The sequence below is a fragment of the Gymnogyps californianus genome, chromosome 7 (genome assembly GCF_018139145.2).
Source record: "Gymnogyps californianus isolate 813 chromosome 7, ASM1813914v2, whole genome shotgun sequence".
NCBI classification, from domain to species: domain Eukaryota; kingdom Metazoa; phylum Chordata; class Aves; order Accipitriformes; family Cathartidae; genus Gymnogyps; species Gymnogyps californianus.
In genome coordinates, this window is record NC_059477.1 from 8,175,325 (window position 1) to 8,189,602 (window position 14,278).

At 39.2% G+C, this 14,278-nt stretch overlaps 1 protein-coding gene across 4 annotated transcripts in view; it reads right to left on the bottom strand.

Annotated features, from left to right (window-relative positions):
- The window catches only part of TFPI (tissue factor pathway inhibitor), an 82,915-nt gene extending 70,743 nt beyond the window's left edge, over positions 1 to 12,172 (bottom strand). For 3 of the 4 annotated variants that reach the window (XM_050899771.1, XM_050899769.1, XM_050899773.1), the window contains exons 1-2: positions 11,756 to 11,812; positions 11,366 to 11,497 (exon numbers count right to left, since the gene is read on the bottom strand). The gene's annotated coding sequence lies outside the window, so the exon portion shown is untranslated. Of the gene's footprint in view, positions 1 to 11,365; positions 11,498 to 11,755; positions 11,813 to 12,122 lie in introns of those variants that run through there. The other variant, XM_050899770.1, reaches the window with a different exon arrangement.
- Between the last annotated feature and the right edge of the window lie 2,106 nt (positions 12,173 to 14,278).

A 14,278-nucleotide genomic window follows, 5' to 3' on the forward strand; every position in this document is an offset into this window, starting at 1 on the left:
CTCATTGTTATATTCAGTTTAAAATTTGAATATTATTGTCGTGGTTTAACCCCAGCCGGCAACTAAGCACCACACAGCCGCTCGCTCACTCACTTCCCCCCACCCCAGGGATGGGGGAGAGAATCAGAAAAAAACCTTGTGAGTTGAGATAAAGACAGTTTAATAGGACAGAAAGGAATGAAAAACAATGATAATGATAATATGACAATAGTAATACTAAAAGAATTAAACTACACAAAGCAAGTGGTGCACAATGCAATTGCTCACCACTCATTGACCGATGCCCAGTTAGTTCCCGAGCTGCGATCCGTGCCTCCCGGCCAACTCCCCCAGTTTATATACTGGGCATGATGTCATATGGTATGGAATAGCTCTTTGGCCAGTTTGGGTCAGCTGTCCTGGCAGTGTCCCCTCCCAGCTTCTTGTGCCCCTCCAGCCTTCTTGCTGGCTGGGCATGAGAAGCTGAAAAATCCTTGACTTAGTATAAACACTACTTAGCAACAACTAAAACCATCAGTGTGTTACCAACATTATTTTCCTACTAAATCCAAAACACAGCACTATACCAGCTACTAGGAACAAAATTAACTCTGTCCTAGCTGAAACCAGGACAATTATCTTAAAAGAGGAGAGAAATTAATTTATCTTTTCACTTTCTCACCTGAGATGCACCATTCTTGATCAAAACTAGAAAGATTTTTACAGACTATATAATAAAATCTTGTCAAGACACATGTTAAACAGGCAAGGAATAAGAGAATATGTGGAAAGATTACAAAAGATTAAGTAATTCTTGCTTGAATCATGTGGTACCACAGGTATAATTTGTTATGTTTTTGAAGTGAGGTAGTATAAGATTTATTTTATTGTTCGTGTGGAAACTGGAGCAGAAGCATGTTCCTGGAGCCTGGAAATAATATACCATGCTAGTAGGAAAAAATCCCTTTGGCTAGGTAATGCATGGAACAGTATTGGGAACTATAAGCTGTACAGTATGAACCAAAGTCAAGTCAGAGCTACTTAGCTGTATTTTTTAGAGACTCAGAGTCGTTAAGCCTCACCAGCTGCAGCTCATGTCTTCTGTAAAGGTTATGACAAGCTGCCTTTTCAACTCCTCCAATCCCAGACTGCAACAGCAACTGAAAACGCCAACAGCACAGCCTTTGAAAAGCCAAAAGATGAGGTGCATCAATTTGCAGTGATCACTTAGCAGTGACACAAGATTACATTACAGAGGAATTAATATTCCCATTGCTTTCCTGTTTCTTCATCTAATCCCTGCTGTGTTCTGCTTACAATGAAGTTTGACCTCACTATCTAGAAGGGAGAATTATTTAACAACAGCTTTGTATTGTAGGTTCTCTAATGAGACCTAAATACAAATTACAATCAAGTTCTTAGCTGAAATAGTTGAGATACAAAAGTTCAGATGAAGACAGTAGGACTCTCCGATTTTGAGTGTCAGGAACCTTTTCTTTTTATTTTCCACACACACATTCCTAGTGTTGTACTGCTTAATAGCACTGGTCCACTTCCGTATTTTTTTTGTTTAGGGTGTTTGGGATTGGGTGTGTCTTTTTTAAACACAGTAATAAATACATGTATGCCATTATCTTATAAGGATAAAAATAGTGACCTTATTTTCAGAGCACTTTGATAAGAAGTGCCATTTGCAGGCTGGTAGTTGTTCTTCTGAGTTTGTTTTCAGAGTTGGGTTTGGTTGGGTTTTTTTTTTTTTCCTTCATGTTAAGGGTGACCTGTGCTACTAATAACATCTGTCCAGAAAGGGAAGGAGAAAAAAAAAAAAAAAAAAAGGGCATTTGCTTGATCCTTTGTGTGTGGTTAAATAGACAATGAACTCACAGAAGAGATTAAGGGATGACAAGGATATGGCTCAGCCTATATTCACTGTGCAGATCTGTAGAAAAATTTGGTCATTAATAATTTCACATTCAGAAATACAAATTAGAAAGCCCAAAGTACAGTCAAAGGCCACCCCTGCCGCATTTATCAATAAATCAGAATGCACAGGTCTCCACTTGATAAACTAAATTGCACATGGAACTGTTATTAGCCAGTTATACAGAGAAACTGTACAGACACAGCAAGAAGCTTCTGTTTCGTAAAACAAAAAATAAAATTACAGCCCATGCAATAAGTATTCTCTCCATATAAGCATAACTACTTGCCCTTCATTTATTATTTCCTTGCACTGTTGACAAAACAAAGCAAAAAAAACCCCACACCCTCTTGGGCCTTATGTCCACAAACAGATTGACACTGTCTTTCCACCCTACCCTGTGTGGCACTACTTACTTTATGTAGAGAACAGAGTAGACAAGGAACTATCTTAATTGGAGCTGGAGGCATTACTGAGCTATATTTGACATACAGTGTATCTCTCACATATTTAGGGTGTATTTGGACTGTGGTAGTGCAGCAATCATTACTGGATGAACATAAATCCACTAGTACTATTACTAGCCTGGAAAACTAAGGCAGTCATAGAAAAGCCTCTGACAAGTTCTCTTCCCCTCAAGTAAATCCAGTGCTAGGGTCAACTTAGAGTGACAATGACTCTGAAGAGCCAGCCTGTATAGCTACAGAAATTCAACAACATAATATATGCAATATTTAAACTGCAGCACAGATTAGTTTCTAAAAATTCACTCAAGCAAAGCACAAAATGTTGTCCCTTTTTCCCCCCAATCAGATATTCTCCGTTCCAGGAAAATAGAAAATTTAATCCAGTTGAATAGTTTTTACCTTAGATCTAGTAATGTACTTTAAGGCTTCAGGTTTTGGTATACATTTTGTGTGTCTTATCTGAGACAGTCTGACCTATGATTAAAACAAATAAACAGAAAACCAAACAAAAACCCTTGTTTAAGCTATATGTAAATTCCAGATACTGCACAAAACATTAAAATGAAATTCTGTTGGCACTGGCATACTAATACGTTTTCTGTTCAAAGAACTCGTGCATTTGTCACTTTTGAGATACTTTCTCTGGAAGACCTAGGCAACCTGAGTTCTCATATCTTGCTCATTTAAAAGGCAGTAATTGTACCACTCTTGCCCAATGCCAACATATGAATCATTCCATATAAATGAGAGACTGGATCAAAATTGTACTAGGTACTTAGAACTCTCAGCCACCTTTGCGTAAGTTTAAGGGTGAACACCAACTCTGTGTTTTTAATCAGTAAAAACACACCTCTTAAAATATAGGATATCCAGCTATGAATAAAGAGGAAGTTTTACACTATGAAAAACCTTCTATTTGTCTCCCAGCCCTTTAGTTACACAAAAAGGAGCAAAATCTTGCAAAACTTACAGTATTTTTGAAAACTGCATCTCATTAAGGCTTCTGTAATACTCTGATCATTGAGTTTCATACTAAATATTTCTTCAATAAAACAGTTTATTATAACAATTTTTTGACCCGAGATTGAAAATTTAAAATATTTGCAGCAGCAGCTATGCAATTGTCACAAATAGTCTCATTTTCCATAAATATGGAATCCATTTGCTAATCCTGGTCACAGATCTAAATATATTTCTTTTAAATACCTATAGGTGGTGCTGAAATACAATTTTTTTCTTTAAAAAAAGTGACAATCACAAAGTAACTGTAGCAAAGCTACCCATGAAGACAGATAGCCCTCCTGTTTGTGCAGATATACTTCAGGGCAATGTAGCTGAATCAGAAATCAGATTGAAGTGCATTATTTGTATTTTCCTCAGGTATTTATTACAATAGATTTTCTCATATGGCCATGCCTTATAGCGAAGACTGTTTCCAAGACTGAAGCTGCAAAATATAAGGGTATTTTTTAATTGTTGGAAATACCCAATAACAACAATATAAACTGTGAAAACATAGCTGTCATTAATATGGCATAACTATAAAGAAACATAAACATGTTTTCCCAAGAATTTCCCTTTCAGGTTGCACATTTCATCCTGATAATCATAAATTTTGCCATTCGGTAGAAGTTGTGACAATGCAGCTACTAATAATAGCTCTCTGGGCATCAGCCCAGTTTGCTGATACGAAGCAGAACTAACTAGCTTCTCCACAAACATATAATGGAAAAGAACAAAATCTTTGTCAAGCATAATTAACATGTGCTAACATATTAATCAACACCAGATGAATCCATACTTTGTGTTTTCAAAAAATACATGATAATTACACATTAGTGATTATTTATAGAAAAACTGAAGTGTTTGCAATTATGAACATACTTCATGGTAAAAGTCATAGCTTGAGCCATTTCCTGTAACGCTAACACATTACACTTAATTTGCAAGATCTATTCAGCCTTTTAAAATTATGAAACTTAAGAAAACAAGTTACAGTAAGAAAATAAACAATTTTAATAGTTCTAGAATTTTTTTAAAGATAAGGCACAGTTAAAAAATTATGTCAGCAAAAACTTGTATAAATAATTACATGCTTATAATGTTTGTGAACAAAGTTTTATGCATGTCATGTAAAACAACTGACCAACATAAAACATGAAGGGGAAGGGACCCCTTAGTCCCTGAATCCAGCTCCATCCATTTGAAAAGTAGCTACAGAACAAAAGTCAAAGCATGCAGAACATCAAATTGCCTCTCCCTCCTCTTGCAACAAACTGCAAGCCACAGATGCACTTTCCCTCAGTGTATTATAAAACCCAAGGAACGAAACACAGAAAGCTAGATTTAGCCCTTAATTAACAAGAAAAGAGTGAGAAAGAAATTATATGACTGATACATTAAGTCCCTAAAAGAACAGGAAGTTTATTTGCTAAAAATAGTATGGAAACTGACATTTATTTATTCTAGCTTTCCTTTAATTGCAAAGTTAAGCTACCTTCAGAAAAAAGTAGGTTGCATGGGAAGTAGAATTCACACAAGAAGCAAGACTCTCTATGCGGAAGTTCTTCACAAAGATGTACACCACCTTTTCACTCAGCGTGTTCTTTTGATTAAAATATAATCCATGGTTTCTTTTCTCCCCCATCATCTTCCAGACATTAACCTCTTCCTTGTAGCTAATTTAGAAGTTTAAATACAGTGTGACACGATTAAGATGCAGTAAGGCAGCATACACAGGCAGGTTTAAAATGGAATACGAATTCTATAGAGACCATGCTGCGGTTTCAGAGCTAATGCAGGCTCTTGCTCTAAACGTGAAAGGACATTTTCTTCAGGCCTAGTTTTCAAATGAAAATATAAACAAATATCATTAAATTTGGCAAGGCCATCACACTGAAAAAAAGTTGAAAACCTGCACAGGATGAACAACTTAGTTATTTCCTTTGGCAAATCTTCAGCTATATTTGCCCACCTCTCCTCAGAAATCTGTTTGGATTGGAGGGCATCTTAAGTATTCACTTTTGCTTCCTAATGTCTTCCTGAACCTGGTGTCACACATTTTAGTGGCAAAAATAGGATTACAAATTGGTAGTAGTAGAGAAAAGTAATTCTTGAGAAAAACAAGAAGGGGAAATAGTAAAGTCCAGTAACTACTTTCTGACCTTTGACAAACTTCTATAAACCTAGAGGCGAGTCTAAAACTGATTTAGGTTGCTTAAAGAAGCTGCAAAAAAGTGGACTTTCTTGGAATAGGAACAGTTCTAAGTGCATTGCTTTCCCAGTAAAAGATAGACAGCACAAATCAGAAAAGTTGTGGTTAATGTACACAATTATACTTAATTATACTTCTATTAAACAGTTTGATTACAAAGGGAATGCTTAAGGTAATATGAATGGGTCATTAGATCAGATAGAGGAGCATTACTTGGCAGCATTTAGATTAACTGAAGTTGTTAGGAAAGGACTTCAAAACTTAGGTTGTACAGGTATAGTGCTAATGAATGCTGTGGCATGGATCAATCTTTCCATAGTCAGACAGCAATGAGTCAAAATGCAGACATTTGTACTGATCTATATGTATTATATGAATTAATTGAGATTCTAGCTCAATATTTTCACTAAAATCAGAAAAACTAAAACAAAACAGTTCCAAACCAGAGTAAACTTCAAGCCCTACTGACTCAAAAAGATACAGCTGAACTTGACAGTTTCATTTTACATTAGGTATCTTTCAAGGTTTCCCAACTTGGAGGTTAAGTAAATTAATCAGTATACCACCCAGTGGATGGTCTGGTCATACCTTACCTACATAGGGTAAGACCCTATATGTATAATTTTTGGAGAGCTATAGAACATAACAAGTTTGAAATTGAATAGTGAACTCCCTCAACTGTTAGGCATTATTTACTGTGGTGTCACTTTACCTCTACTTGTATGAAACTGAATTTGGGTCATAATGTTTTTCATAATGGCACTATCTTTCCCCTGCAATTTTGGATATATTTAAACAGCATCTTTTACCAACCAGTGTAGATAAAGCTAAATTTGGCCATCCATATAATCCAATTGTATAAAATGTGACCCACTTTGGCATAAATAAGTCTGGGTCTTTTGATATGAGTGAAATTTAATTAAAATAAATGTTAATGTTTATAGGAGGGCCACAAAGATGATCAGGGGGCTGGAGCACCTCCCCCATGAAGACAGGCTGAGACAGTTGGGGATGTTCAGCCTGGAGAAGGGAAAGCTCCAGGGAGAACTTATAGCAGCCTTCCAGTACCTAAAGGGGGCCTACAAGAATGCTGGAGAGGGACTTTTTACAAGGGCATGTAGTGATAGGACAAGGGGTAATGGCTTTAAACTGAAAGAGGGTAGAGTTAGATGAGATGTAAGGAAGAAGTTCTTCACTGTGAGGGTGGTGAGGCACTGGAACAGGTTGCCCACAGAAGTTGTGGATGCCCCCTCCCTGGAAGTGTTCAAGGCCAGGCTGGATGGGGCTTTGAGCAACCTCATCTAGTGGAAGGTGTCCCTGCCCATGGCAGGGGGAGTGGAACTAAATGATCTTTAAGGTCCCTTCCAACCCAAACCATTCTATGATAGGTTGGAAACCTGGTTCAGTAACACGTTTTATCAGTTTAGCACATAAGTGAACTCTGAACTGGCAGCCACATATTCCAAATACACCCTAAAAAGTCAAATGCAAAAATCAGCCTGCTTAAGTATGATATCTGCAAAAAAGCCAGTTTGGTTATGTGAATTAAATAAGTCAAAACAATCACCACGCATTAAAAAGTTTATGGTAATCTGGTGTAGCTATACACCTCCGAGGGTTCATAAACACATCTTGAGAGACCTAGAAGAGACTAAGTTAACATCTTAATTGTCTCATTTAATTGGCTGTTTATAAATCACCCTTTTTCTGGCTTGACTGCCCTTCCAAATATCACTTCACATGAATGACTACACCTTCTCGTTTCACCCATTCTGTGTATCATACTTGTCTTTGACAGTGTGCTACTTTTTTTGTACTTCCCCATATATTTAGGGTGGGAAAAGAAAACATCTGGCACATATGTAGCCATTCATCTGAGAAGTTGAGGGGAAACAAGAAAGTAACTACAACCAGATTTGAGCCATCCACACTGAAGTTGAAACTGTATCTAAACTCCCACTGTTTTTCCAATTATAAAAGAACTAGTGATCTCATTTGTCAAATTCTCAGTGCAGACAGCTCAGATAGGATATTTCATTCACTACTTTCTTTTTCAATGTCCCCTGAAGCTGCTTGGTACTGGACAGAACTGAGGTAAGTTATTATTCCTACTGTATGCTATGAATAGATCAGAATCTAGAGTTTAAGTCTTGCCTAGCTTGTATTGTCAACAAACAAGTCAAGATCACAGCTCTCTTGACACAGGGTTTCAAAACTTCTTAGGACCAACAACATATGGGTACTGGGAAACCAGTTTTTATTCTTGGATCTTCAAACAGGAGATAGAAGCCTCAGGGAGGGTTGCCCCTCTCCCTTGGGAGCTGCTTTAAAGGTGAAGCTCTAACCCTTGGTGCCCACCTGAGCTACACTGCAGCAGTGTTGCAGCCATGCCTGTGCCCAGTCATTGATCCCCACCCAACCACTGACCTCTCTTGACCTCAGACCCACCTCATCACTATGCAACTTACCTGGCAATCACTGGGCTGTATCTGACCCTTGGTATTCTCTCCAGACCTGATTACAACCCTGTCTTGCTGACCTGAATTCCCAGCTTGACCTTGCACCTGCCTCATCACCACAGACTTGTCTGATGATCTGGACTCTTAGCTGACCCTAGCTGCCATTACCACAGCTGCCCTGCTTGCCTTACTCTCATACTGTGGGACTGTACAGGTGAGGTCACTGCCCTTGCCTGCCCTATCATGCTTGGCTCACAGTTTCTCTTCCCTTGTGGAACAACCTGCCTTTTCTGCTTCCTGATAACTCGATGCATATTTTCTTCAGGGGATGTTGCATTTTACAGCTAAAGTGCATATTACAGTCTAAAAGCCCTCTACCTCCAAAAGGTGGATGTCCTAGTCTCTCCCAGCCTCCTATCTTTCTTCCTCCTTCTGTTCCCAACCATTGCAGCCACCCTTCTTTTGCACAATTCTGTCCTCACTCAACTCACTAATGCTCAGTAAAAGAATCAACAAGTTTGTTCAGAGAAAGGGGAGATGATCATGTATCCAGGTGGATGTGTGAGGGAAGGAAGGAGTAGGGACTCTCCCCTTCTGGTGACAGTGAGTTGCTGCTCTGGTTCCACCACAACAGCAACTTCATTTTCAGTTTCCTTATTTCACAGGGTATCTTAGTTCTCCATTTACCTTTTGTTAACACCTAATTCTCAACCTTGCAAGTCCTCATCTGCCACTATAAAATCTTTAAAGAAGACACCTGTGTTTTAAATCTAATTGCAGCTGAAAATGAGCAGGAAACATGCCTTTCTCACCTTCCTTTTCCCTCTAGCACAGTAACTACACCAGTGGGGTTTTTTTCCCTTATTGCTTTCAGAAATATCCTGAAACTCTCATCTGCCTTTTCTGCATATCCCCATTCTAAAGAGTTCCTACATGACTATGATTAGCAATAAAAACCATAAGTCATACTCCTCTCACCAATTCTCCTGCTACCCTACCTACACATATCCTATATATAGACATCAGCTCCTCAATCAAGAAATCTGTATCAGCAACAGCAAACAGCTCTCAAAACACAGCAGAATCACTGTGTATTTATTAAGAAAACATATAAAGTAAGAGATATAAATTATGTGCCATCTTTTCAAAGTTCAGATTGGCTCATGATGTTATTCATGGCACGTATAAAGGGACATATGTAAAGACCAGATATTTTGAAGTCGAAAGATCATTACTTAGGTAGGGGAACATCAAAGTAACTGTAAGAAAAACAGGCCACATTTCCAAGATAGACTACTTGAAAATGAATCCTCTGCAAAGTTTAACCATTCTACTAACTAATTACAGAACAAAAATGGTACTGTTCAATACAGAATTATTTTACCAAATGTAAAAATTGAATTTATTCATTCAGATGCAACTTGGGAGGATTTTACTTCTATCTGATGTGCTAATCTCAGACTGAAGTTTGAAATCTCTTCTGAAATGAATTTACTGACCACAATCATGTCTGCTAATTGCAAAGCAGTACAGTACAGAAGTTCAAGAGAGGCTAAAATTGAAATATTCATATTAATTATCATGGCAATATCTTAAAGTACACATAAAATTCTGCTCTCCAACTGTTACATAGCTATTTCTCTTGAATAAAGTTACTGCTGATACTGTTGGTGAATAAGTAATTCTTTCCACTGCTCATGGACCCTTTCTCTGAAAAGGTCACTGATACAAAAAGAAAGCCAAATCTGAGCAAGAGAAAAATGTAGCCTGATAACAGCTGTTGTAAAATCATACTTTCTTGTCTTTCTACTTTACAAATACCATGTTTTGGTGAGTCTGGCCATGCCTAACATTTTGGAGAAAACAAGCCATGACACCTAAATTTGCAAAGCTATAGAGTCACAACTGAGTAAGACTCCATAAAGGGAGAGTGAAAGAACGGATCAGTCCATATATTCAGGGTCGGTCAGAGGCAATGAACTCAATGTTTATTGATTCGTATGTATTTTTACAGAGGGAAAAGAGATACGTACTGCTTATGCAGCCTATTCTATTCCTAGAGAGATAAGGAAAGACAAAGGAACAGCCACTGTGCGACACTTATCCTTTAACAACTCTGTCCAGTAGAATCCATCAGAAATCTGTTAAGCGTCATTATCTAATCCCATCATATCATTTGGGGGAAGCTCTTAGGAGTGTTTCCATCAGTCTGTCATTTGATCATCAGTAACCACATAGTACAAGAGAAAGTTTAGAAGCAGTGACTTTCACAGGCTGGCCTGGAGGGAAAGGGACTTTCATGGGCTGCCTTGGGACCTACTAATGCCACAGGAAAGAAAATCCTGAGCGTTAAACACACTGCCTGGTCAATATTCTATTAATGGTTTTACTACCAGTCTTGGAAACTAATAAATACTCTGTTCCATTCTAATGATTAACCACATCCAATGCACAGTTCTGTTAAAGGTGCTTACCATTCACATCCAGTCTTCCAGAACTAGGTAGGGAATAAAACTGCCTCTTATATTGCATCTGATGGTATAACTGAAATTTTCATTCATTCTATCATTTCCCATTAACCCAGACTGAGGTCAGACTGTTTTAGCATTGTGTTTATGGACACAGAAGTTAGTTTATATACTAGAAGTGCTCCTGACAGCATATTTAAAACTGTTCAAATGTTCATGTGGGTTATTGCTTCCTTTTATTTTTTTAAATTCATGATATCAACACCTAGACAAAAAGGTGGTTTCATACTCAAAGCAGATCCAGTGGAAGCAGAAGCATTTTTTTCTTATCTTCAGGGAGTTTATTTAGCTGTTACATATATGGCAAACAGGTGCTGCTACTCTCATCTATTCATAACAAACAGTGATGATATCTAGAGATGCACAGAGCAGACTTGTTTAACCTTTATCATCCCTTATCTCTCCTGCAAATACATATGTTCTAGTTGCAATACCCAAGCAGCACTTTGTGGTGCTGGCAGCTACTGTTTATATCCACTAATGAAAACATCCCTTTCCTTCTCCTCCTGCGACAAAGAAGCTAACAGCTTTCATGAGGTACAAAGCAGAACAAAGATATTGTTTCTGTAATTGCTTTGTTAATAACTTATTCCCAACCATACACAATTCTGCTCTCTCTCCTATCAGGGTGCAGCATACACCACATCTCCAAATTATTTAAAAATTTGCATACTTACTATGCTCATCAGCTAAGTCAGTGAACACAGCTAACAAAGTCTGGCATAGTGAAAGGCACTGTAAGTTGACCCTAACATTTCCACTATTTCAGAAAGCCCCCATTTCCATGCAAATCTGACCTGAAAATGAGCACAGCACATGCGGTTCCTGTGGTTTCCATCTGCCTATCAGCTGTGACTCTTCCAGTATTTCAGATGCTCCTCCACTAGCATGTGTTGAGTGATGGGCAGGACTGCTCTTCTGAAAAGCATCTATAATGTAATGGCAAAGACAACATTTTTAGACAGCTTCAAACATGCAAGTAAACTATTACTTTTTCTACACACTTAGTAAAATGTTGATCACGATACTGGTAAATCACTCATTATTTGGCCCTGCTCCTTCCGTGAGACTGTATTGACCTGAAGACTACTAAACTTGAAGCAACCTACATTTTAAAGTTAAATTAAATAAAAAACAAACAAACAACCCCAAACGCTACAAAACCACACTAAAAACACAAAACAAACCTTTTTTTTCCTAAGTTAAATGCAGGATTTCCGAGAGCACCCCCTTTTGGGTCCGCTAAAAGGTTTTCACAGCGAGTCGCGGTACGAACGCGTCAGCTCGTTCCCGCCTGCCGGCACACCTGCCCCCAACCGCCTAGCCTCCCACGCGCCGCACCCGCCGGGCAACGGCTGCCCCTCGCGCCAGGCCGCAGCCCGCGTGCGGCGCTGCGGCTCGCACGACTAACGGTCGCTCACCTGTTACCGTAATTACCCGTGAGCAGGCAGCTGGGCGATCCTGAATTTAAGAGGATCCCCGATTGCTTAAACTGAACCACTTGTGCTAAGAAAGTTGCCCTTCTTTTCGAGTCGGTACGGGCGCGTTGCGCACCTTACTCTTTCCCGTTGCTCGCGGTGCGGGTTCCTAACGGTGGCGCCGCGCGCCTTATCCCAGCTCCTCAGACTCAAGGTCCCTCTGGGCGAACCGGGCTGGTCGTCTGGAACAATATAGGCAAAATTGCTTGCTGAGCAATATAGACAAAGCAGTAAAGGTCACAAAAATCGTACAGAGACAAGCGATCTGGTGCAAGGAGGCTGATAATACCGATCTTCCTCCAGAGGCTGGAAGCGTCTCCCTCTGAGGGGGCTAACACCTAGCAAAGAATGACTACAGCTCAGTAGTCAAAACCTACCCAGTCAACAGAAGCATTGGCTTAGATGTAGGCTGTAATGCTCTTCAAATTGAAGGGACCAAATGATGGAATATGCAAAAAAAGGTAAGACAGAGGTCCCTTTCTCGCAGGATTAAGGGTTATTTTTCAAAGAATCAAGGTTTCAAGTGACAGAATAAGACTGCTAGATGTTTTGACACCTCTGGGAAGGTGTTGTATTTTACACAGAACAGAGAACAAAGAATACAATACCAGTTACACTGTACTTTACGTGGCTCAGTTTGACTTGTCCTGATGTTATTGTTTTCTCCTGAGTTCTCTGAGTTTCTGTGAGCCATAATTAGTTCACCTGACATGAATATCAACATAGCAATCAGCACAGCAGTGTGATCCTGACCATGCCACAGGGACAAGCTGCTTCTTGCAAAAACATTTCAGGTGACACCATTTAGCACAGTGGACTACAGCACTCAAATGTCTGATGAATAACTGAAGTCTTAATTATACAAGTACTCTGATGATTGGATTTCATACATATCTTAGAGCTCTAATAACATCTCATTATTTTAATAGTTACAGTCAGTTTGGCTCCACTACATAGGTGGTATTCTCACAATGTGTTGTGGTTGTTTATAATGTTCAAAGTACCTTTTGTCATTGCTTTCTGTTACAGGCCAGCTCTGCTTAGAAGCAGTTCAGTGGAGGAATGTTCCAGAGGTAGTTAAATACCGTTCAGTAGAATGAATTTCAGCCAGTTCTCGAACTACACATTTAAACTCCGTTTAGCACTTCTTGTTTCCTCCAGTTTTATCACTACCCCTGGGCTTGATTCTTTCTCCTGCCCATTCAGGATGATCTCCAAAATATTTGAGATGACATGAGGGAGATAATTACCTTTCCCACTCCCTTCTCTGCTTTCATCCCACATCCTCTTATCCAATCTGCAAACAAGATAACATTCACGGGTTCATTTGGTTCTGAACAAGGGCTTTGCTTTCCATGTTCACAAATAAAAATATTTTCAATTTGGGAAAACAAAACATATATTTATGCTTAGGTTTTTTTAAATGGCTGAATGTGCCAGAGAGCATACACCGCTAGGTGAGTGGAGATCATACTTTTAGGAAAGCTGGGTCATACTACTGAAAGTTGAAAACTGGCTCAATAACACCCAACAATCCTAACTTAAGTCACACCAAGGAGGGAATAATCCCTGGAACCTCATTTTTTTTCTGTTGATCAGCGAATAATTATACAATTGCAGTTGTGCTGATAACATTGTAAGGCTCTACACTCATTTGTGTTTGCTTGCATTGGAGTGAATTACTGTTTAGTAATTATCTTGCCAGAGTCTTGAGTCTGGAGAAACCTCCCATACTTAAATGATCGAGTGAAGACCTTTGCATGTGTGCCTGAAAATCCAAGTAGAAGCATAATGCTGATTTTGATGAAAAAGTTGAAGAAAATGACGAGAAACTAGGAAACAAAGATTTTTGTACTATCCTCTAGGGCAGCATATGGACTTAGCCAGTTTCAGCAGGCACCTGAGTGAGGAGCGCAGAGGATTTTGAGTGGGAAGCCCTGAGGTACCTCAGGAAGGACAGCAGAAAGGTTTGGGCGGGAAGCCTTGAGATACTTTTGCAGGGACAATTCCTCTGTGTTTTGGTAGGAAACTACCTCAGCAAGCAGAGCAGAGCAGTTTAAGCAGGAAGTCCTGAAGTACCTCAGCGAGGTGAGCAGATGGGTTCAAGATGGAAGCACTGAGGTACCTCAACAGGGACAGCAGAAAGGGTTGTTTGGGAAGTCCTGAGGAACCTCAGCAAGGAGAGCAGAGGTACTTTTGCAAGGACAATTCCTGTATCTAGGTAGGAAACTC